The sequence below is a fragment of the Bombus vosnesenskii genome, unplaced genomic scaffold (genome assembly GCF_011952255.1).
Source record: "Bombus vosnesenskii isolate JDL3184/JDL3185 unplaced genomic scaffold, Bvos_JDL3184-5_v1.1 scf7180000014105, whole genome shotgun sequence".
Lineage (NCBI taxonomy): Eukaryota > Metazoa > Arthropoda > Insecta > Hymenoptera > Apidae > Bombus > Bombus vosnesenskii.
The window spans coordinates 1238309-1262083 of NW_022883371.1; the positions used below are offsets into that span (position 1 = coordinate 1238309).

Consider the following 23775-nt stretch of genomic DNA (forward strand, 5'->3'; position numbering starts at 1 on the left):
TTCTAATACTTAATTATGTATAAATCATAAAATTCAATGAAAAATTATACATGTAACAAAAATTGCTAGAATCATACGAAGATCTTTATCTGCACAGTTGTATTTGCAAATACGCTGTATTATTAGTTGCATAATTCCATTCGTTTTCTATCAGGTGATGTCGACAAGCCCAATCCCTTCTCATCGTTGAGTAAGTTATCTTAAGTAAAGGACACCCATAGAATATCCATTTGAATAAAATATAAGCAACCTTTAAAATTCTTTTCTGTGCTACATCATTTGCCAAGATTACTACTACCCAAGATTAATTAGCCTTAATAATTAACAATTAAATATGCAAATAAATTAATCATTAGCAACGTAACATGTTTTTATTTCTAAAATATTGCTATTTATCCTATATATTATTATAAACGTTTCATTACCAATAAGATACAATTATGATAAATATGAAATATTTTAAATGAAAGTATCTTTAGTCCGCTTTTATAATCAAACAGTTTATATTTTTACGATAAAGTCAGTTTTTATTTTTAATTACAAAAATTGGTTAAAATATTTATCTGAGCAAACAGAGAAATACTTATCAAATGTCAACAATAGACAGCTAAATCGTTAAAAATTATTGGCTTGTGAGAACATGCATACACCAAAGAAGCTTTGCGACAAATATTTCACAGGCGCTATTAACGATTTATGCGTCCGCAAACATTGGCGATATTAACGCTCATGTAAACGAGCAAAGCGTCGATACCGAACGCTCTGCAATAATCCGATAATTCGATAATTGATTTATCATGTATATTATCGGGTTTATAAAACTAATCCAACTGGGGATTGCTAGCATTAATTAAAACAGACATGCCTACAGATTTGCTCACAAAGTTTTTCTCATTACGAATAGCTAACAGAGCAATTGAATTATTTTATTATAGATAATTAAGTGTCAGCGACGGTTGTAAGCGTTTCTATAAAAAAACAAAGTTATATATTACAAATTTATTAATTTTCAGTAAAATATATTTCGAGCTAATGGTCTGAAATTGTATAAATTTGAAAGAGTTTTTATTTATTTAATCAACAAAATTATTTAAAGGACTTATAACATTTTTATGGTACTACATACTAATCTCGAATAAGCTAATTTATTACTGTGCCTAACGTAAGATTAAAAAGAATTTTAATATTTATCTAATAACTTAATATTATAAAAGTTTAGAAATAAATTACATTTTTTAAAAATTACTGTAACTAGTAACAACTAAATGCCTATTATTGTTTGTATTCACATTTAGTTTGAAATCTAATTGAATAGTATAATATAATAATATAATAACCACAACTTCAATGGAAATAGAAATTTTAACTTGTCATGACGATGATTCTAATCAAAATCCTGTTAAACGGTTATATATTTTCGTGGAAATTTAATTAGACTAATATCTTTTAATACTTGGTCGCAAACTTTGTCAGGCCGCACAAATTGTGTTATCGCCTGAAATTCGCTTTTCTGTCTCTGCAATCTGTCGAATAATTAGTAGACTTACAAGTTTTAATCAGTCCCTCTCTTCGATTCGACAACTTCTACGTTCTCTTGAATAATCGCTTTGTAATATGCGCTTCCTGTGACCCTCAAGGGAAACAGAACCAGATGGTAGAAACGTCGCTACTAAACTAATTAAAGCGTCATTAGACAAGTGTGAATATGATATATCGCGAAATCTTGTGTTTTGCATACGTCTCAACACGAATTAATGTTTCTCATAACATGTGCAGTTAACTAATCAGTTCGTTAATTAAAAACGACTGATATTACTGTAAATTGTGATATATTGAAATTTATCCCACGTATATTACTTTGAATTTAATTAATTAATATCTGTTTTTAAAAGATTAAATAACTATGTATCGAAAATTGAACGAAAATTTTAAACATTTTTGGAGATTCTTAAACATCGATAAAAATCTTTTCTTAAGTATAATGAAGTATTTTACAAATTGGATTTAAAAAGTGTTTCATACATGAATTTTGTAATCAACGCGATTCACGAAATTGAAATTATGCTTGAGATTAAATATGATTTGAGAAGAGTAAAACTACCTTGGTATGAATACACTATCATATTTTACATGGAAATTGAAACATCAAAAACAATTTACATTACAGAATCAAAAGAAGTTCTTGTTTCCGTCCGTGATTGTTTCGAGGAACGTATAGTAGACTTTTGCACATATTATGCAAACTAAGAAGTTTCAAAGGATCACTGAAATATGTAATTAGTTTTAGGGAAAACTGTAACTTTCTGTTCCGTACATGCTATTATAAGAGTGACTAATGATTAAAGTTTTGAAGACAATACTGATGAAAGTGCAGCTTAATGACAAAGACATGATGGTTGATTTAAGTTGTTTTATGGATAAATTTCAACTCTTATTTATGTTACATCTAACGTGTAATATTGGCAATATGTACTATGTACTAACATTACATATAAGATGCAAATCAAGAAAATTGCACTGGAGGCTTCGTTTTTGAGAAAATTGAATAGTCTATAAAGTAATCTTTGCCGCGTAGGTATAGCTAATATGATTAACTTCCAACTGGGATCGATTGGAAGTTATTTGTTTCCGAGAGAATTAAATTTCGTAGAATACGCATGTATCAGATTAACTTTCGACATACTGAAATATGCTCATTTACAATTTTCTTAAAAGCGATAAGTTAAATAAGTCATAAAAGTAAGCAATACGATTTTTTCTAGACAAGAAGAATTATTTCTTAAATAAATTAACATTTAACTTTAATTTTAATTTCTTACAAAATTTTAACCGTGCACTGAATAAAAAATGCGAGATACTGATTATGTAACTGAGATTCAGGAGACTTTCATTAAATCTTCAAGTTACTTTTAACTGCTGAAACTTTATGCGGCATCGTTTTCAAACGCAAAAAGGTCGGATTCAATCTCGTAGCTTACCGTTCTGCATCCTGCACATCTAATTGAAACAGGATCTGTCCCTGTTCAGCAATTCTTATAAGTGTGAGAACGTTTACTTTGATGGTTTTGTATTGTTAATTAAAACAAAAAAATCCTACTTTTTCTATATAGTGACTTGAATTGCCTGAGTATCTTCGTCATTTTTAAATATATGAAGAAGCTTTATTCACGAAAGTTTATATGGTAGTAATAATTTTTTGCAAATGAAGGACTTTATGTACGTGTGTGAGCGCGTGTGTGTGAAGGTAGCTGCAGGTCGAGCTGTAAGTGAAAGAGGTTTGAGTTCAGTTTGCAGCAAATAAAAGAGCACTATACAGTTATTATATCCTTTTAGTCCTTTATTAGTTTTATTTTGTTAACTTACCTCCAGATTACCTTTATTAGTATTTAGTTATTAGTCCTTTATTTCAGAGAAATGGCTGCAAAATTTGAAATTGTAAGTTCATTGATTAACTGCTTGCTCTTGGTTTTGATTAAAACGGCCAATTTTTTAATCTTGAAAAAAATTTTTGAATTTTAATTGACTAACTTCTTTTCAGGCGGTGCTACTGGTACTTCTTAGAGCTTCAAAAAATACTTTTTAATCGCTTAATTTTTTTGACAAGTTTCCTTAATATTTAACGATCATAGTTTTCAATTGAAACCAAAATTCCGTTTTCGTTAGTTATAATTTTCATATTAATTTTGCTTTTCAAATAACTTTTGCTTTTAATCGCTGATTTTTATACATATTTGTTGACACTGAAAATGCTATTGTACAATTATTTGTTATGTATATATTGTGTAAGTTAGTAAACTTGTCTCGAGAAATAATGCTTTCACATAGCGTAGAAATAATTATATTTGTCAATTCGTAAAGATTTCCATCGTCTCGTTCTTACGCAAAAGCTATGGCAGAATTTTAAAAATTTATTTTTTTCTCGAATTTCATATATGAATGAAACACTATTTTAATCAATTTATAAAACATTATTTCCATATATTTTAATATAAATAATTAGGAAATGGATAAGTTTCCTTAATCATACTGGTGAAAAAATAATATTACTTCTAAAAAAAAAACTATTTACAACACACACTTTACAATTTCACTTATGACTGTAATCAATAATGGTAATAAGTTGAAGTATTATGTATAATCAAATTTCTTACTGATGTGCAGATTAATGGAAATTTAGTAATAGCTAATTAAAGTTCTCAGAAACTAAGACAAAAGTCATATCTGTATAACCGCTAGATTAACTTCAAGAAATTTCGACTTGTTGAACATTGTCCATAATGAGACTAGTTCATACTCGTGTACGTAACTATTTCCAAAGTATTAAAGTTTAGCTGTCGGCAGACCAAGTTTTCTCTCTCACCTCGTACGTGATTTTGCCTTTCAAGGTTAATAACTTTTAAAGCGGGAATGTTTAGGTGGTATTTAATCTTAAACTTAATTTCAACAAAACGTATTTAATATAATTATGTTTTATTAACTATATTATGTGAAGAAAGACAGTTTACGATTTACCGGACTATTGTCAAAGGATAATGTCTACTTAGTAATGGAGTGTAATTATATATTTTATTGTATAAAATAGTTTGTTTTAAGTAAAACTGGTTAATATGTTGCTAATATTTACACATATGCTTACTTTATAGGAAATTTATAATAAAACGGGACCTCGATAGAAATTTGTTTTGTCCTTAAAAGGTCTTTTCTGCATTCTTATAAAAACATAAACCAAAATATATTTTACATACGACTATCGTACATATTACATAAAATTGAATATTATTTTGAAAAATTTTTAACGAATTCATTCATTTACCAAATTTTTTAATAAGAACATCTCATAAAATGTAGGCAAATTCATACATTAACATAATAGCCATTGGTTTTATAGATAATATTATTCAATACAATTATTAAGGGGGTGTCCTGAATTAGAATGTTCTAAAACAGCGTCTTTTTAGACACAGCGTCTTAGAAGAGAAAGAAAGAAATGAAGTTATTGAATTTTGAGGTATTTTATATATATTTACAAACAAATCTTTTTTAAAGTAAAAAAATAAATTATAACAGATTTCTAAGCCTATTTCATGGGCTGGAGTCTTTAATCGATGTGAAAGATCTACCTCGTAATTCTTGATTGAAATGAAAGACCAAAAAAAGATTAAATTATTATATATTTTTCTTCTCGATGAACTAAGAAAAAGGCAGAAAATAGTATGAAATTAAAAATTTTGGCGGGTTTAAAGAAAAAATGTGTTTTTTAAAAAGAAAAAATAAACTTTGAGGTGCTATAACAATTATTTAAATAAATTTTTTAACGAACTTTTTTTAGTTTATCGAGAAGAAAAATATATAATAATTTAATCCTTTTTTGGTTTTTCGTTTCAGTCAAGAATTATGAGGTGGATCTTTCACGCCGATTGAAAACTGCAGCCCATGAAATAGGTTTAGAAATTTGTTATAATTTTTTTTTACTTTAAAAGAATTTTTTATATTCGTTAAATATATATAAAACCATACCTCAAAATTCAATAATTTCATTTCTTTCTTTCTCTTCTAAAAAGATCACAAAAAGACGCTGTTTTAGAACATTCTAATTCAGGACACCCCCTTAAATGATTAAATATTTGAAATAGATCTGAGTTGTAACTGGAAATGTAGAAACTAGAATTATGTCGAAATTAAATCTAATTTTGTAGAGAATTTTTAGTCTTGAAATTATAATATAATACTGATCGTTCATACTTTCAAAGATGAACTTACTGGAAAAACAAAATTAAATGCATGCCATTAAACTATATTTTGAAGAATAAATTAATTTTAACTGATAAAAACAATTAATTGGTTACAATTAACTCAGAAAAAATGCTATTATACATAGTTTATTGCAAGTTAAATAATAATCATAATATTCAAGTAATAAAGATTTTCACATATTCTTTGTATGTTGATATACCTTTACATGTAACCATACATATAGAGCATTAAAAGAAGGATCTTTATCGATAAAATGCGCTTATAATACTCGCGAAGAGGAGTCAAAAATGTCCAATTAACATATATTATAAAAGTAAACCTTCCGATATATAATCAATCTTATTATTTATTAGTATTCATATACACTTATAGACCAGATGTAGTCCAAATCTTCATATTTATAGATATTCGATATCTTTCTTCCAGTTCTATACAAATCTCATATCTGCCAATTATAGATCAATGTACATTTTCAAATATTCCTTTTGTGCTATGTATTGTAGGACATGCATTTTCCGTTCATTGTAAATCTAGTACATTATTTGAGTATATCAAAGTCCTTAACTATCCCCACAAAAAAATTTATAGAATTCAAATCAGGTGACCCAAGAGACTATTCTATTTGATCTCCTCATCTTATCCTTCCCTCCACAAAGAATGCATTTTTGCTATATTCACATTACGTGCAGTTGGTCCCGGAAATATTGGAACACTGGCATAACTTTGGCTTCTGTGTTCTATATCTGAAACAAATACAGGTAAAGCAAAAAAATGTTTTACAGTATATTGAAGTATAGTATGTAGATACCATAAAGCAAACCGTTGATTAAATATCAAAAGAAATATTGAAAAATAGTGAATTTTCATGTCTCAAAAATATTCGGACACTTCATAAATTGATATGAAAAATACTATAATGGAAATTTTTCATAAAAGTTAAATATTTTTCCCGATATCCCTTTTGTTCAATAAACAATAAATAAAATAAAAAAGAAATTTTTGTTATACTTTTTATTGTTAATTTTGTTACAATAATTTACTGCACGAAATATGACTACTTTTATTCTTTTGCTTCTGACTAGAAAAAAGATACTACCAAATTATGTGCATTTCTACCACAGGATGATATAAATGATTATCAAGCTACAACAAAATGTTATATAAAAAAGGTATTTATGTACTGGCGATAGAAATTATATTTTGCAAAAATTAACTAATACCTAGAAATGAAAATATAGTTTTTATTTGATTAAGATTTTTTTAAATATTACGTGGGAGTAAAATAAATGTTTTCGAAATTAAAATCTTAAGTCCTTATTTCCTATTTCCAATTTCAAAGAATTTACTTCTTGTTATTTTGTCCCAGAAACATATTTTTGTGGAACAAAGCAATATTGGAAACATTGGAAAAGAAATAAAGCGTAAATGACGGTTTGCCCCCAGGAGGAACATTGAAATACGATTGTTAGCTACGATTGTAACTACAGATTGAAACATACTATTCAAAAATTTATTCTGCTTATATTCTGGTTCAATTCGTATCAGTTTGCGATAATAATAAACAAATCGTTTTTGGAAATAGAAACTGGCAATTAGTGTTAGAATATTTATACAGCTAAATTTATATTACATTAAGACATTCAATTGTTAAAAATACATGACTTAAAGTGTGATAAAATAATAAAATATATTACAATAAAAACTTGAATTCATTTCATTTCCGAAAAAAAAAAACGGAATTCACGATTAAATATTTATGGTAATTGTAGCCATTAAATAAGATATTCAGAAAAAAACATGAAACAACACAACTTCAAGTGAGGAGATTTATTTAATTAATTTAATAGTGAAAGCTGTTTGTTCCTGTATACCACATGCGTTTTATTCTGAAAGTTTCTCAGTTACAATTCCAGCTTCCTTTTCGCTTTGAAAGTCATTGGAAATGAGTCAGCTAATGGAGAAAGACGAGACAGAATTGAAAGTCTGCTTGCAGCTGCGTCCGTTGAAACTAAACATCATTTTCTCATGGGCGCGTATTTCCCTGGAAATATTGGTTAACATTTTCAAAATGGTTGCTTAGCCTCGATCTTTACGAAAGATTTTTTTCTTCATTGGAAAAGTTTAGACTTTGTTTATTAATTAATATAGTTATTAATTAATTTATTCCTACAGTTATAGTTATATAAATAAATATATAATATAATAATATTGTAATAATATAGTATGAAGTTATATATTTTTTCAAAGTCACAAATTTCTTTTAGAGAGACATCACACGTAATTTAAGAAATAAAAACTCTTCTAACATTTAAACTAATGCAATTGCTTCTAGTCTTACAAAATTCGAAATATGTAGAATTAAAGTTGTCATTTCATTCGATGTAGAAGTAAAGTTATCGATTCAAATGAATTATTGTAAAATAAGATATTACTTTTACATCTCCTAATTCGTAGAATTAGTAGAACTATGGTCACATGCTTATAGATATATATTTATGCATATGTATATATGGATTAAATGTTTTGTAATTTCATGCAATAAATTATAAGAAATCAATATCTATCAATACAAAATTTATCAGTTTAAAGGTGGTAATGCTAGCTAAATTTTTTCCTTACATGTTAAATGTATAGCGAAACATATATATCAGTTTAAAGCAACACTAAGTTTTACCTTAAAATATTTGTTATTTTCGTATAATTTTATATAATATTTTATTTACTTCTTTCTTCTACGATCTTGTACAAATTTCAGAGTGCATATGTGTATATATTGTCTTTCTACATCAATAACAACAAAAATCTTTAGTCCAAAAATTTCTTTACAACTTAGAAACATCACTGATCACTGAGATCAGTGCAATGAAATGGAATAAGATTTATTGATACACAGCATTCATATGTTAATTATCTTTATTTCGCTAGGAGGTTAAAAGCTTAACAAAGATGTAACTATACATATTTTTCTGTTATCAAAAATAAAAATACATTATAAGATTCATTATAATATATTACATTATGAGATATTTTCAATCCATTTCTTTTCCATGCAATTAAAAATAATGCATCACTCGTATGAACTTCTTCTCGTGTAATCTTTCTTCTTATGGCATCATTAAAGTCATTTACTTTTATAATATTTATTTGTTGAAATATACAAAAGAATAGTTTTCAACTTATACTGAATGCAAAAAGGTAAGAAATGTATATTAAAAAATACTTTGTAATAGTATCAAAATTTAATATAAATATTAAATAATTAAAAATAAATAATTGGAAGCAAGGTATATATAATGTTAATTCTATTACTAAATTCCTTCAAATTAGTTTCAGTAAATAAAGCTAATAATAATTTATTTCTTTCTCTTAGTACAATGATTTTAGACATACGCAGATTTATGTTGCCTTAATGTATTAGGTTGCCCAAAAGGTTCTTTCGTTATATAAGGAAATAATAGATGCACGACATTTTTTATTTTATATTATTTTATTGAATGATGTATGATCCATTTTGTTCTATTGTTCCAATTCCAAAGGATAAAATAGATAAAATTTCCAATAGAACAAAATGGATCATACATAATAGTAATATACAAGCTTTCTACTGATATTGGATTCTATGAAAGCACGTATTTTCCTCATTGTTTGGATACGACATGTATTTTGCAAGGATCTTTATTTATTTATTTTTGTATTTTTTACCAGGACAGGGATATTGTATATAAAATTCGATGTTTTGATAACATTTTTATAACAAAAGCAGGTAACAGCTATTTAATATTAGCCTTCTAATAATAGAAACCTTCATCAAGTAGCAATGTGTATATAGTTAGTTCAATTACATTTTTACAAAGGGAAAATGAACGTGGTTGTTCATTCGACCAGAGAAAAGTAAATTAAGTTGAAACCATTCAAAAGGGCTTGCTATCGATTTTTCCACACTTTTAACGAACCTATGCATTGTTACTTTTAATCGACCAGGAAACCGTTTACGCCAGAACTATGTTGTTCGACTTTTGTTCAAAGGTGAAACAATGAGCTCTGGAAGGATGGTAACATGAAAGAAAGCGATTAGAAATTGAAGTTATGTAGAATAGACAATGATTTCATGCACATATGTAGGTGTACGAAATAATATCGCACACGCCACGAGAAAGAATATTTTTAAAACCTCTATTAAACAGAAAACTATTAAAAAAAAGGGTGCAGAAAAATAAAAATTTACATTGGATGGAATCGAGCTTTCGACAAAAATAACGTAAGAGAAACGAGAAAATAATAATAATAAGTGGTATGCGTATGTCAACAAGAGTGAAAGTTAGAATTTAAGGGTATAAAGGTAAACAGGATGTCATAAATAATTGAAAAATGATGATAAACGAGAGCTTTCTTGGGCAAGAACCAATAACGTCATATGGAGTACGTTATAGAGTGTAATTCGAGTTCAGGAAAAGTGGGCATTGATCCAGAAGCATCGATCCTTGCACAGAAGTTAGACTAAAACATTCCTCTCCTGGCAACGAACATAATAGCTTTTTACGAGAATAATGTTCTTTTCTGTATAACTGTAATTATTATGTGGATATTTATGAGAATGTTTTCTAATATTACGTTTTTTTAATAATAAACGATGATGATTAATATTCTAGCAGTATAAAACAGACCATTATTTTTCTAATCAGTATAAAACTGATTCTAACGCAGTAAATTGTTTATTAGTAATTATGAATAATTAAAATAAGAAACTCTCTTTCTCTCTCTATCTCTTTTTTTTTCTTATTTTATAAATGTATAGTTTTATTTATAGATACAAATTTGTTTGATTTTTATTTTAATTTAACTTAATCTAAATGTATTGATAATTATTGACAATTTTTAATTGAAATTAACGTATCCGAATGTAAGTTATTTAAAAACTTCGAAAAGATTGGAATTTTCTGCATAAAATATAAAGCACACTTTTTCAGCTCTATGTCAGTAGGCAAATCTTGTACAAGCTAGTGGCATGCGATGAAAAATGGCATGATAACGGATGACCAATATCTTCTCAATAGCTGGATATTGATGAACCTAACCCAAGCCATAGCCAGTATTATCCACTCTTCTTTTCATCAGCAATGTGAATCAACCAGAACTAAAATGAAAAATCATTCTGCATTCAGCTACAGATTTTCACGGAAGATTGACAGTGTAATAGGTTTCACTTGTTATAAATTACATTATCTTGGGCGTAGCATTTTATTACGCACACCGCAAACTTATTTCCTCCGCTATCTATTTCTTCATTGCTGATATATACATATAAGCAGGATAGATCAAATGAAATACTTGTTTACTCGAAATCACAGCAAACATAAATTTTTGATATGTAATTCTTATATTTGATATATAACAAATTTTTCTGGAGTGTCTTCTAGGGAATTAAAATTGACCCTTGCACTCTTTTTAAATGAAATATCGTATTAATTTCTTTAATCTGACAGCTCTTATTGAACTTGATGGTATTTACTTGATGATATTTTGTTTGTCTTATTTAAAAAGTTACGACAAAAGGAATATTTTTTTCAAGACTTTTCTGAAACTTCGTTGAAGTATATCAAAATAGGTATATTCTATGATACACTACAAATCATTTTATGAAATATTCAAAATGTTTTTGCATTTCTATATTTTCCATAAACACTGTCTTGAACATTTGACAATATTAAGGAATTAACCGATGTACAGACTTCTTTTTTTTTTGTACGTGGAGAAATCCTCATGGACACTCCGCTGTATCCGCAATAATCGCGTAACAGCAGAGTAGTGTCGGACTCCTACCGACTAAAACTCCACGATGACCATCCAGTGCTCCAGGAACCTCTTATGAATTAACTTCTATTGCACCCCTTGCCGCGTCCTTTTGTTCGAGCCAGTCCTAATAATTCCTGCCTATTGATCTGGCGTTAGGGGGGCGGGGGGCCATTGCTCCTAGCGCTGTCGCTCCTTCTAGTCGTGGTCCGTTGGGACGGCGATAGAGCGGCTCTAGGTCGCCTGACTGCTATCCTCCTCCATCGTCTTATCCTGCGAGTGAAAGTTTTTCTTTCTCTCCCTTCCTGTCCGCTCCTTCGCGAGCATAACTCGCTCGCAGAAGAGGCGGACGGCCTCGTATTCCTGTGACCCTCTCAACATCGCTTCTACAATCGCTGAGGGGGTCAATCTTTCTCCTATGGCGTGCCGCAGAGTGTAGCGGGGCAGTTCCCACGCCGAACAGAACTCCAGCGTGTGCTGCGCTGTGTCCCTACCCTTTCCACAGTGGTGACAAATGTTTGTCGTCTCCCGTCCGATTTTCCTCAGGAACTCGCCGTGTCCAATGAGTAACCTGGGTCATCCTGAATGTGAGCGGGAGCACAGGGGTCGCTATTCCCTCCGGGCTTTCACTCGACCCCCGTGGTACTATCCTAAGTCATTAGTAGCGCTATCGTGTGGATGTAGGGCCACGTCACTACCGGCTAGCGGCCTGCTAACCGTGCTCGGCAGTTCCAGATGGGTCTCACGTAAGGGGGGGGGGGCCTCAAGGTACAAAGTACCCGGGAACTTATCACGACGGTCTCATCCTTGGCATCAGGATCGTGGGTGCGCTACTACCTAAGGCCACGTAGAGAGAATGTAACCGTACTTAAACACCTTACACTCCCGGCGACCTTCCCTGCGGTGTACATAGAGGACTCACGTAAACGGGACGCTTGTCCCGACGGTCCTCCCTGGCTGCGGGACCGTGGGTTTGCCAGCCCCCATAGACTTACATAAGCAAGTCCTCCCTACAGGAACCCGGACGAGGTAGCTGGAGACCTCGAAGTGCTCCAGAGCCGCCACTATCCTGTCCCATGGCATGGAGTTGAACGCGTTGACAATGTCCAAAGAAACCGCCAGCGCCACGCCGTTCCGGGATACTATGTCCTCTGTGAGCGCTCGCACGCGTCTGACCGCGTCAATCGTCGAGCGTCCCTTCCGGAAGCCGTACTGGCTTTCGTGCCAACCTGGCACCCGTTCCACCATGTGTCGCTTCAAGCGGGTGGCGACCACCCTCTCGAGGAGTTTACCGACCTCGTTTAGCAGGGATATCGGCCGGTACGCCGACGGCGAAGTCGTCGGTCGGCCCTCTTTACGGAGCAAAACCAGCCTCGCCGTCCGCCATGCCCGGGGGTAAACTCCCTCTCTCAGGCATCTAGTGTAGAGGCCCCGAAGTCTGGGGGCCAGACCGGCCAGGCACCACGTCGCGGGAGGCCATTCTTCTGGTCGCCTCCCACATCTCTTCCTCCGTGACTTCCCAGTGATCCCCTCATTCCATCGGCCGTGTCGTTTCCCGCAACTGTTCTGCCGCACTGTCTTCTTGCGGAGGGAAAAGCGTCCCGTTGATCCGCAGCAGCAGCGCAGGTTCCATCTCCATCGTTGCCATGGGGCCCCTCGGGGCGAAGTTTTCGCGTCACCGTCCTGTATGCCCTTCCCCATGGGTCAGACTCGACTGCTTCAACTAGCTCGGACCAGGCACGGTCTTTGGCGTTCTTGATCTCCTTTTGCAGCGAGTGCCGTAGCACGCGGTACGCCCGGTAGCGTAAGAAGACTTCTTCCTCGTCGCATCATTGCCAACGGCGTGCCCTTAGGTACCGTCTTCGGGCCCGGACGCATCTCGTCCTCAGCTCCGCGATGTCGGGGTTCCACCAGCAGACACCGATGTACAGACTGTATAGATGTGTACATCAAAAGTATAGTATACTATACTATAGTATACTATATATATACTATACTATATATAGTATGTATATAGTTAACATAAAGGATAAAAATGGCTATTGATGTACACAGCATGTATAGTATGTATAATATACTCTACTATAGTATACTATATATAGTATACCTACTATATATGCTATATATACTATATGTATTATATATACTATATATACTATATATATACTATAAAAAAGAATCGAATTGCACGATTGTCCTATAGATATTGAACGTTGAACAGAATGATTTTCAATACATCATATGTATATTCATTTTGTCTTTGCAATTTTTTAAAGAGTCTTTTGAAAAAAGTATTTACTCCATAGAATAAAAAAGTATATTTAAAATAAATATTATTAGATTCAATGAAGTCCCTAACCCCTTCGACTAAAAATAAACTACTATGCTATTCCATTTTAACAAAGCGGATGAGCCTCTTGTCTCTTTAGCAATGATTCTACGAAATTTTGTTGTTTGACCAGTGAACTAGATCCCTGTCTCATCTAAGTAAAAGAAACAGCTTTGATTGAAATCAACATGTAACACTATTTTATCTTTCCTGTGTATACGTTTAAAACGTTAAAAATTATTAAGATATATGACATTTTGACTTAAATGGTCATTTTGATGTAAGTTTTTAGCATTATATGCGAATTCAGATTGTATTAATTATTTCTAGTTCTTTTCAAGTATAAAATGAAAACAGAATTATAGATTTCTAATCCTTATAAATTTATTTAACGTAAAAATAAGCTTGCAATTTTACATTGTTCTATAAAACCTGTTTTTATTTTTCTTATGATTTTAGTTTTCGTGATGAAGAAACTTCTGCAGTATCTTTGTCTATGAATATATTCGCTCTAATGGTCTGCACAGTTAAAGCAACGTTAACCTTTCAGTTTCTTACACAGCTCCAATGGTTCTGTACCCATTAGTAATTAATGACTAAGGAAGTAATACGAATTCCTGGTAACTTTACTGTTTCCATTGTGTTAGTAGATACGTATGGCTGTGTACATTTGATCGACAATTTGTTTTTCTTACTTAATTCTATCTTCTTGAATCTACACCAACGAATGGTAGTTATATTGGATTAAAGTAATTGATGAATTGCCTGCTGCTGTTACTTACTTCTCTAACAATCCTTAAACTTAGGTCGATTTAATCTGTAAATAGATATGACGATTACAATAGTAGTGATAACATTCAGTGTATTCCGAAAGGGATATTTTAAAGAACTAGAAAACTATAAAACAGTGTTCATTTGTTGTACTGTTTTTTTTCTAGTTTCCATACACTTATATATACTCTTATATTAATATAAAAAATATGAAAAATATATTTACTGTAAAGAAAATTTTTGTCTTATAGAATCTTATACATCTTATACGACTCATGAGTATCTGACTTACATTATTTTATCGTATAATTTATAATCGCGTGTATAATATTTAACTTCTTAAATACTGATTAATTTATTACTATTCATATACTATACTTGCTAAAAAGAAAAGCTTCACTTTAATAAAATTAAAATAATATAAACTATTAGGATATAAATTTGTTTAGATGCTCTGACTCTTTTTATTCTCTCGAATCATTCTGTTTCCAGATTGAAATTATTGAAATCACGCAATTACAGCGCAATAACTTGCATTTCCTTGATTATCATATTCATACAAACAGAATTCTTATAGTAATCAATGATCAAATAAATTAATTAATTAATAACGAACAGCAATATACGTCGTGTGCTAAAAAGGTAATGTGACTTATTTTGTATTGGAGACTCAATACTATCCTCTTCAAAATAGCAGGCCGCATATTGTTGAAACATTGCCGACGTTGTATCTATAACTAGGAAACAGTACAAGAAATCATCATGTTATAACCTTTTAAATTTGATCCACGTAAATGATAACTCTTAAGATGAGTTTTAATTTTTTGGAAGAAAAACAAGTAATATAAATTCAAATCAAGGAAGTAAAGAAACTATGATATTACAGAAATAACTTTATTAATAAAAAAAATTCCATTACAGAAATTGTAATGTGACAAAAAGCATTATTACTAGACTGGACGGTTATACAAATTCATATTTTTATAGACAGAACTAAGAAAATGAAATATAAATAGAGATTTGACTGTATAATTATATTATATAATCAGAATTATATCTATTTTAATGAAAGTAATTATTTTTCATGTATTAGTATAATAATATATGTCGGAGATGTAGGTATATCGGGCCTTTCTTTTGGAATTTTGGGAAGATCCCCAATACTTTGGTCTAAACTATTTATTATAGCTGTACTTAAATAATAGAACTTAGAAGTAGTTGTTGTGATACGATCTGGTTATGTTTGCCCGAGATTTGTGACAGTGGGCTTGGGCTCGAAGTGACACAACTGGTTGCCGAACGTAGCCACGGTCACGGGATGAACGTTTTTACTTAATAATAGAAGAACTAATATTGAGGGGCACACGCTGTATTAACAAACAAGCCCCGGTCAGGATCAATGACGGCTCTACGCGGGTCAACCTAGTAATGGCGCCTGGAATTTTGTTGATATCCCCGGTCAATATGCAATTGACAAATGTTGAAGAGTTTACACACAACGTCTGGTCAGACAATTAGAAAGATACCGTGCGACACAGCTAACGTCACTTTGAGAATCAAAACATATTCAATTGTACAAAGAGTTTTCCCGTTGACCGTGGGTTCGTTATTGAACCTAAGAACATTGTCTTTATATTAAGAGTGTCTAATTATCACGATTAATTGTTAAACCCTGTTAAATCAACACTTGTACATATAATTGTAAATATAATCTCCATTGAACAACTAGGATGGCTTGTCCTAATGAAGATACGCGACGCGCCCCTAAGACTAACGCCAACCCGACAAACCCGACATATAAATATATTTCACCTGCTAGTATAACTTTTATGAAAAATTTAAGCGCAGTACAAATTTAAAGTCACTGAATTTTTAGGTATACTGCGACTTAGTGCGAAATTTTTAGAACCGTGACCTCGGTGGAATTAATATAGCGTCAAATAACATTATAAGTTCACCACATTCTTAGCTTTTTCGTGATTATCATTTTGGTGCTGCCTAGTTAAAGCTATTGACATTTATCTTTTGCAAAAAAACGTAAAAATACGCGAGTAAATTTATTATAAATATCGAATTTTACATTATTTACGTTACCGTTTTTATATAAATAACTGTTTGTTTGTTGACCTAAAGTATAAATTCATTTGAAAGAAAAAATTTATTTAAAAGAAATGATTTTAAATTCATTGTAAAGAACAATTATATACATATAATCAAACTCTTGTTTAGTACTGTATACCATCTGTTAACATTTTAATTTTTAACTTTCTTTCATCCAATACCATTACAGTAATGGTAGGTAATGTACAGCATACGGTAGATTTATTCATATTATGTATGATTGTAAAAATTGTAAAAATTCTAACAATTTGTGATCTCATAGATGATTATAATACATTGTGATTCATTAGTTTTTCTTCGAGTAATCAAAATATCCAAAATGTAACAATGCTATAAGTTGGAGCAAGAGAAGATACGTAATACTCACAGGTATGTATAGTACACAATACGTATTGCATACTAATAACACATAGAATAATCATGTGGAAGATCACAACGTTGTTACAATTATGAATATTTTAATTTTACAGTGCATAAATATTAATACAAACAAGTAGAAGTCGAAGATTTCTGTCGAAATTTTGTCGTAGAAAATTAGATGCACTTTTAGAAAACGTATTCGTATCAACAAGAAATCGATTAAAAAAGTTTAGATGCTTAAAGTAATCAATAATACGACGATTACACATAATAAAATGGGTATAATATAATATTTTAATCTGAATCTAAATATATTCATAATTGAGAGTAGTTTTCAAGCGTATATCTATAAATACTTTTATGTGCAAATTTCACAGTGTATAATATGTTTGTAAATTTTTTGATGTGGTAGATAAAATACATACACGTACAGGGCTATCAAAGGTAGTTAAGAGAGCTATTAAAGTAAAGGGAACATAGTCAATTACAGGAAACGTTAAAACCGTTTCAAGAGCTCTTTGACGATGCGTGACATACTTCTATCTCATAGTCAAAGAATGTGGCGAAACGAATTCAACAGACCGTAAGACATCGACTTATTGAAAAATATAGATATAAAATAAAATTTATTTTAAGGAAATATATATCATAGTTCTTACAAAGTACCTATAACACTAATTAAGAACCTTAATAGATATTTATATGAAATATTAGTACATCAATTATATCAATTTATCAATACTTTCCTGCAATCTTAAATTTCTTATTAATTATTTAGAACTCTTTGTATACTTCTAAAAACCGTAAACAGTTTATGTGTTTAGTTTTCCAAATTCATGTTTTTTAAAAATTACATTAAAAACAAAGTGTATTATTCTGTAATTTTTGAATAAACTTGAAAATAAAATTCTTTTAATGCAAATAATTTAAACTACAATTTCATTTTAAACGAATATTCTGTACAAAATAAAGTAACAAGACTATAAATGAGAAGTTCGATTAAAAAAAGATAGGTTTGAGTTTACGAGATACGTTTGAGTTTATTATATGTAGGTATATAAATAAATTACACATTATAAATTTTATATTAATGTCCACATTAATTTATACTTATTTAATGAAGCAAGTGAAATTAGTATAAACAAAATGGCGAAATTTATGGAAATATAATTATCAAACATAACATGTTGACTTTATTACTGTACTAGAAAATTTTTAATTATAATTTTGAGGCTTCATTTTCCATTAACTTTATTTAAGCAACTGTTGACATCAAATATCGATCTGTATAACGATCCAAATTTTGTGTTTGTTTAATTTCGCCAGTTATTACTCAAAATACCTTTGTAACTTCATTACGATTAATTTAACTTTGTTTGAACGCAGTCGAAAGTGTGATCAGGCAAGATATTTGTTTCAATATAAATACTGATAAATTCGATTCTCTCTAACCGTGTAATTATAGAGATAGGTGAAGAGTAAATCTGTTGTAAATGTAAAAGGTACATGATTCATGTTTATGTCAAGTATACGAAATTTAAGGTATATCGATCTCTCAATTGTATTGACGGCAGCGGAGTAATCAAGATGGAGTCAATAATCCATGATCCGTTCAGCCTGGAAACTGGTCTACTCAACGTGTAATTGGGATCAGTGCTTATCTGTTGGCGCACACCAGGTTTCCACCCCCTTTCCAACATTGCCTCTCTTTGCCTCTCCATCGCCTTTACGCAATTCGTACATGGCTACTTAGCGTAACAAATCCTCAAAGCATTTTGGGAACCGAAGATTCGTTAACTAGCTATAATAATCCTCTTTAAATACATATTAGTGCACCGTTATGGCTATAAATCCCAAATAATTAAAATATTTTCGAACGAATATATTTGACGTAAATAATATTATAATTTTATAGTTGTAGAGAAAACAAAAATTTATTCTTTTATACGGGCTAATTTGTTTAATTTAAGTACTTTAAATTATTCATAATCTATCTATTATAAGAAAAATTATTTCAATCAAATATACGAAATTAAGTAACTTTGTTGTACGTAGATATGAATCTTCTCCATTATGTATTAAATCATTTTTCTTTAAATTAACAATTTTTTAAATATTTTCATTTTGTACAGCTTTGAATTAACAGGAAAGATTGTAGATAATATTCATACAATGAAATTACAGTCACTTTTATCTTCAGAACAATTTTACAAACTTTAGTAACAGTAATTTAGAAAATTCACAGAATAGGTATACATTAATTACTAATGCTGAGACCGAATAATATTGCACAAAAGATTACATGAAGAAGGATTTAAAAAACTTTATGTATGTATTTATGTGGCAATCTTTTTCTCTTCTTTAACATTTTCCATTGTAAAAGAAGTTTCACTGTCTATAGACAAATTAAGAGACTGTTATGATTTGAAATATAAAACCTATTAAAAATAAAGGTGGACAGTATAAGGACAGATATAAATACATAAAAAATTAAAGCATGAATTACAAAATGAAATAAAATTAAATATAATAACTAAAACGTTACGTGGCATTAAACATTTGATCATTTTATACTTCGTGCAACGTAACAACGAATTCTGTCTCGTTGTCAACTGAGGTAAGCATTAAACATTTCGCATATTGATCCAAATTAGTATGTATGTAATGATTCAGTTACGATACCTCAGGGGTGAATGTGACATATTATTTACATTTCTAGAATCAATATTGAATTGTTTAGGATTATGAATGAATAAAAAATTAGACTATCAAAGAAAGTCGAAAAGGGGCGTGACAGTGATTCGTCATTGATATGACACTAATATTTATAGTTTCCTAGGACTGGTTATTATTAAGTCTCTCGATCTGTTTATATCGACCTATAACAATTGAGTTTAGCCTGAAGTTCTAAGAATGCTCCATTGTAGAGCTCATATTGTATGTACGAAGTATCGTGCATCCTTCAGAAAATTTGGAAAGAAATTGGTTGTATCTAATAGAACTAGTATAAGCACAAGAATTGGCTGTATGTTTCATATTTACAAATAAAATTGTATAAGGAATTGTATGATGATAAGCGAGCGAGTCGAATCCTTCTTTTGCTCCTATGCTGTTTCAGATGCCATCTTCTGAACGATAAAAAATGCTTACATAATTTTAGAAAAAATAATCATACGATATCATTGTATTTCGTATTTATAAACTATGTTAATTTTTATATTTTAATTGAAATTTGTAAATAATGTAATATACTGTACATAGTCTGTAACTATAATAATGTAAGTACACGATACATTATTCCGAAATAATTATTTCTAAAAGCAAACAATTTCATTCTCGCAAAACGTTGTCCTATCCCCTATTCCTGGTTCCCAACTTTTCAAAATTTCTGCACTCCATGCAAATCAATTTCAATTCTATTCGAACGACTATTTTGGTACTCGTACAGTCAGTAGTTAGTATTGTTGACCTATGTTCCCTCAAAAATAAAATTGGTAGAAAACAATCTCCTGTATTCGTTACAAAAAAATGGAGTGTTGAAAATGAAACTATTTAGTAGAATAAGAAACAAAAATATAACTATTTACAAACATAAAGATAGAAAAAATAAATAACGTAGAAAGATAATAAACTTTCTATTAATATTATTTTATTACAAGATGGGATAAATAATAAATAATAGTGGCCGAACGAGCAGAGTATGTACGCCTAAATGACGAACGATATTAGTTATTAATATATTATTAGTATATCTCAGGAATAGAAGTGCAATTATTTAAGAGACTATTTTACTTTTTGAAAGATAAATCAAAACAATAGCTTTCTCGTGTAGGACTTCGCTTTCGAAAAAATTGGATTTGAAACAAATGTCGAGGGAACTTTGCCAAAAGCTAAATCGAACAATTTTTACTTTCTATTCGACGAATTTCGAAACACAATTTTTTTGAAACAGAGAAGATTAATACTTTTTTAACTTATATTTGTAGAATAATCTTTTATTTGGCTGTAGCACCCGTCTTGAAACATTCTTTATAGCACTGTGTAACAATTTGAGATTATCTACCAAATAGAAATACGTATTGCTTCTATGAATAAATTTAAAAATATACTTGATTTTATTGTAATTCTTTCATTATTTCTCAAGTAATATTTGACTCAAAAACCAACAACTCTAATATTTCAAAAGAAATGTTTATTAATTTAAATAAAATAATTAATATTTTGTGTAATCTTCATTACGACAGGTACTTTTTCAGATATACTTTTCATACATTAATTTCGATTTTCTTTTAAATATTCTAAAGAACTAACCTTCTTTCCCTTCTCTATCTGAAAATAGTTAACCCCATACGTCGTTCCATAAGAGCTATATCAAGTTTTATTACATGTATTTCTAATACATTAGATTTACCAACTAAGGTACATTATACACGAGCAACATCACGAAACAAATATCTGAAGATTCTGTTTTGCACAACAACATGTAAAAATGTTTTTCAATTATATTTTGTGTCATAAAGATGTCTACGTATGTTTCTTAAAAATTTGTTTGCCAATATAAAACTATCAATATAATACAATTGACAGTAAGCTGTATATATGTATGTATAATACAGATAGAAACATAGATATAAATATAAATTATAATGCATTTAGTTAGACACATATTCCGGACGGCAAATGATTATGATGCACGGGTCTATAATGTGTCGCATGCGATATTTTATACAAAACCAAATTGTACCGTGTCAGTAAATTCTCAGCAGTATGCCGATGCAGCAGAATATAGAGAATGAGCTACTTAGAGAACGTGGGGCGTCACGTGTATGCATTGGGAACGATGCGTTCTATGAAAACTGAAATTCATTATTCTTCATTACTCTGAAATTCAACTAGATTTTCATCAAATCTTTCTCTTTCGTGTATTATCAGCTTTAATTAATATCCCCTTTTCATCAATTTCCACGTTTATTTTTTCTTCCAAGCATTTTATTCGTTTTTTAATTAGAACGAGAATTTAAATAGAAATACGAAAAGAATTGGAACTAAAAACCGAGAGCAAAGAAAATCGTAGAATTTAATTAAAAATCTTTGCAGCTAAACAAGTAAAATAAGGATGAATTGAAAATTATTTTTCGATTTTATTCCTTTTACATGATTAAACACATTGAGCAAAAAATATATGAAAATATTCAAACGTGAATTGCTTAAGAAAGCTCGTTCGTCGATCAAATTGTGGAATTTGTTTAATAACTTTTACCTTTCTTCTATTAAATGAGTAATGTTTGATCTTCAAATGCGAATGATCGTGAACCAGTGAATGTCTTCTGCAACATGATATGTGTTTTTACGTGTTATACTAAGTGTTATATTATATAGTGCAAGAATTACGGTAGTATTTATGTAACACGATATATATGATAGCGCGATAAGATGCGATCATAGAAGGTGACTGGAATAAATGTAGTTGAGAAAAGTAAACCAAGCAAATATCAGAGAAATTCGTCGTGACGAAGCACGCTTGATTTGTCCGCAGTAGTGAACAACCTATGAGTGGCTCATAAAACACCGAATGTATCCCCTATATTATACGGGGATCTATTGTACTCTTATCTTTGTTTGGTAACCATGGCAATAAACATCATTGCCACGCGCTAGATAATCTTTTTTTGAGCAGAAAATATTTCTCGTTCTTGGACGTGTAATTGAACGAATCTGTAAAATGCCTAGTTGTACTTTATCAATTTATAACGGGAAATAACGGTTTTACTGAAATTATTGTTTCTTTTTAAGTTGAAGATTCTTTTATAAATAGTTAATTTATCTTAAAAATCTGTTTATGGAGACAAGGATAGTGAAGACATACTTTCATTTAAGCTCTACTTGCCAAGTGACAGTAGAGCGAGAGTGTTTATACTCTTTTGCTACGGTACATTTCAATTTTTTAACTTGATAGTGAAATTTTTCAAACTCTTTCTACAGATATCTCTACGTTGTTATTATCAATCACGATCAGCAAAATGAATCAAATGAATTCTGCAGTATAAAAATAAATATTACTAATCAAGTATCATAAATAATAAAATTTAATATTATAGATAATAAAATAATTTATTAAAGTATTAGAGAAAAACATATTATCAAATACATACAAAAATATATATAACATATATATTAATTAATGTTAATATAACGAAACAGTTTTATCGCTGTACCTATGTGTAATTAGCAACAAGACTGTTGGTTTTCGTTATTAGTTTCGCCATGGACTTCGAAAAAACAGCAGTAAATTGTGCCTTTCTAATCAAAGAAAGGAAGAAAGGAGAAACAAAAACAACATTGAGTGCATCCGTTGTGCAGAGAACGGTTGTTGAAGATAAGGCTTCATGCACTATACAATGAGTGAAGAATTTATCCTTCCAAATTTGCCGTTTATTTTGGAATGAGCATAGATATTTTTGATGAATTGTTGTCATTAATAAGTCCATCACTTATGTATCAAAATACATTAAGGGGTACTTCATGAATTAGAAGTTGACGTTCTTTTTCTTCTGAGACATATAAATATCAATGACATTAGAAAGTCTGTTTTGTTGTTAGTGTGAAAACGTTTATTAATTTTATAGAACCGACTAGAACAGGGAAGCAAA

General features: G+C 30.3%; 1 protein-coding gene across 1 annotated transcript in view; it reads left to right on the plus strand.

The window, feature by feature from the left end:
- LOC117239622 (neurotrimin-like) overlaps positions 1–23775 on the plus strand; it is a 257399-nt gene that overhangs the window by 119859 nt on the left and 113765 nt on the right. The gene's annotated exons all lie outside the window — the stretch shown is intronic.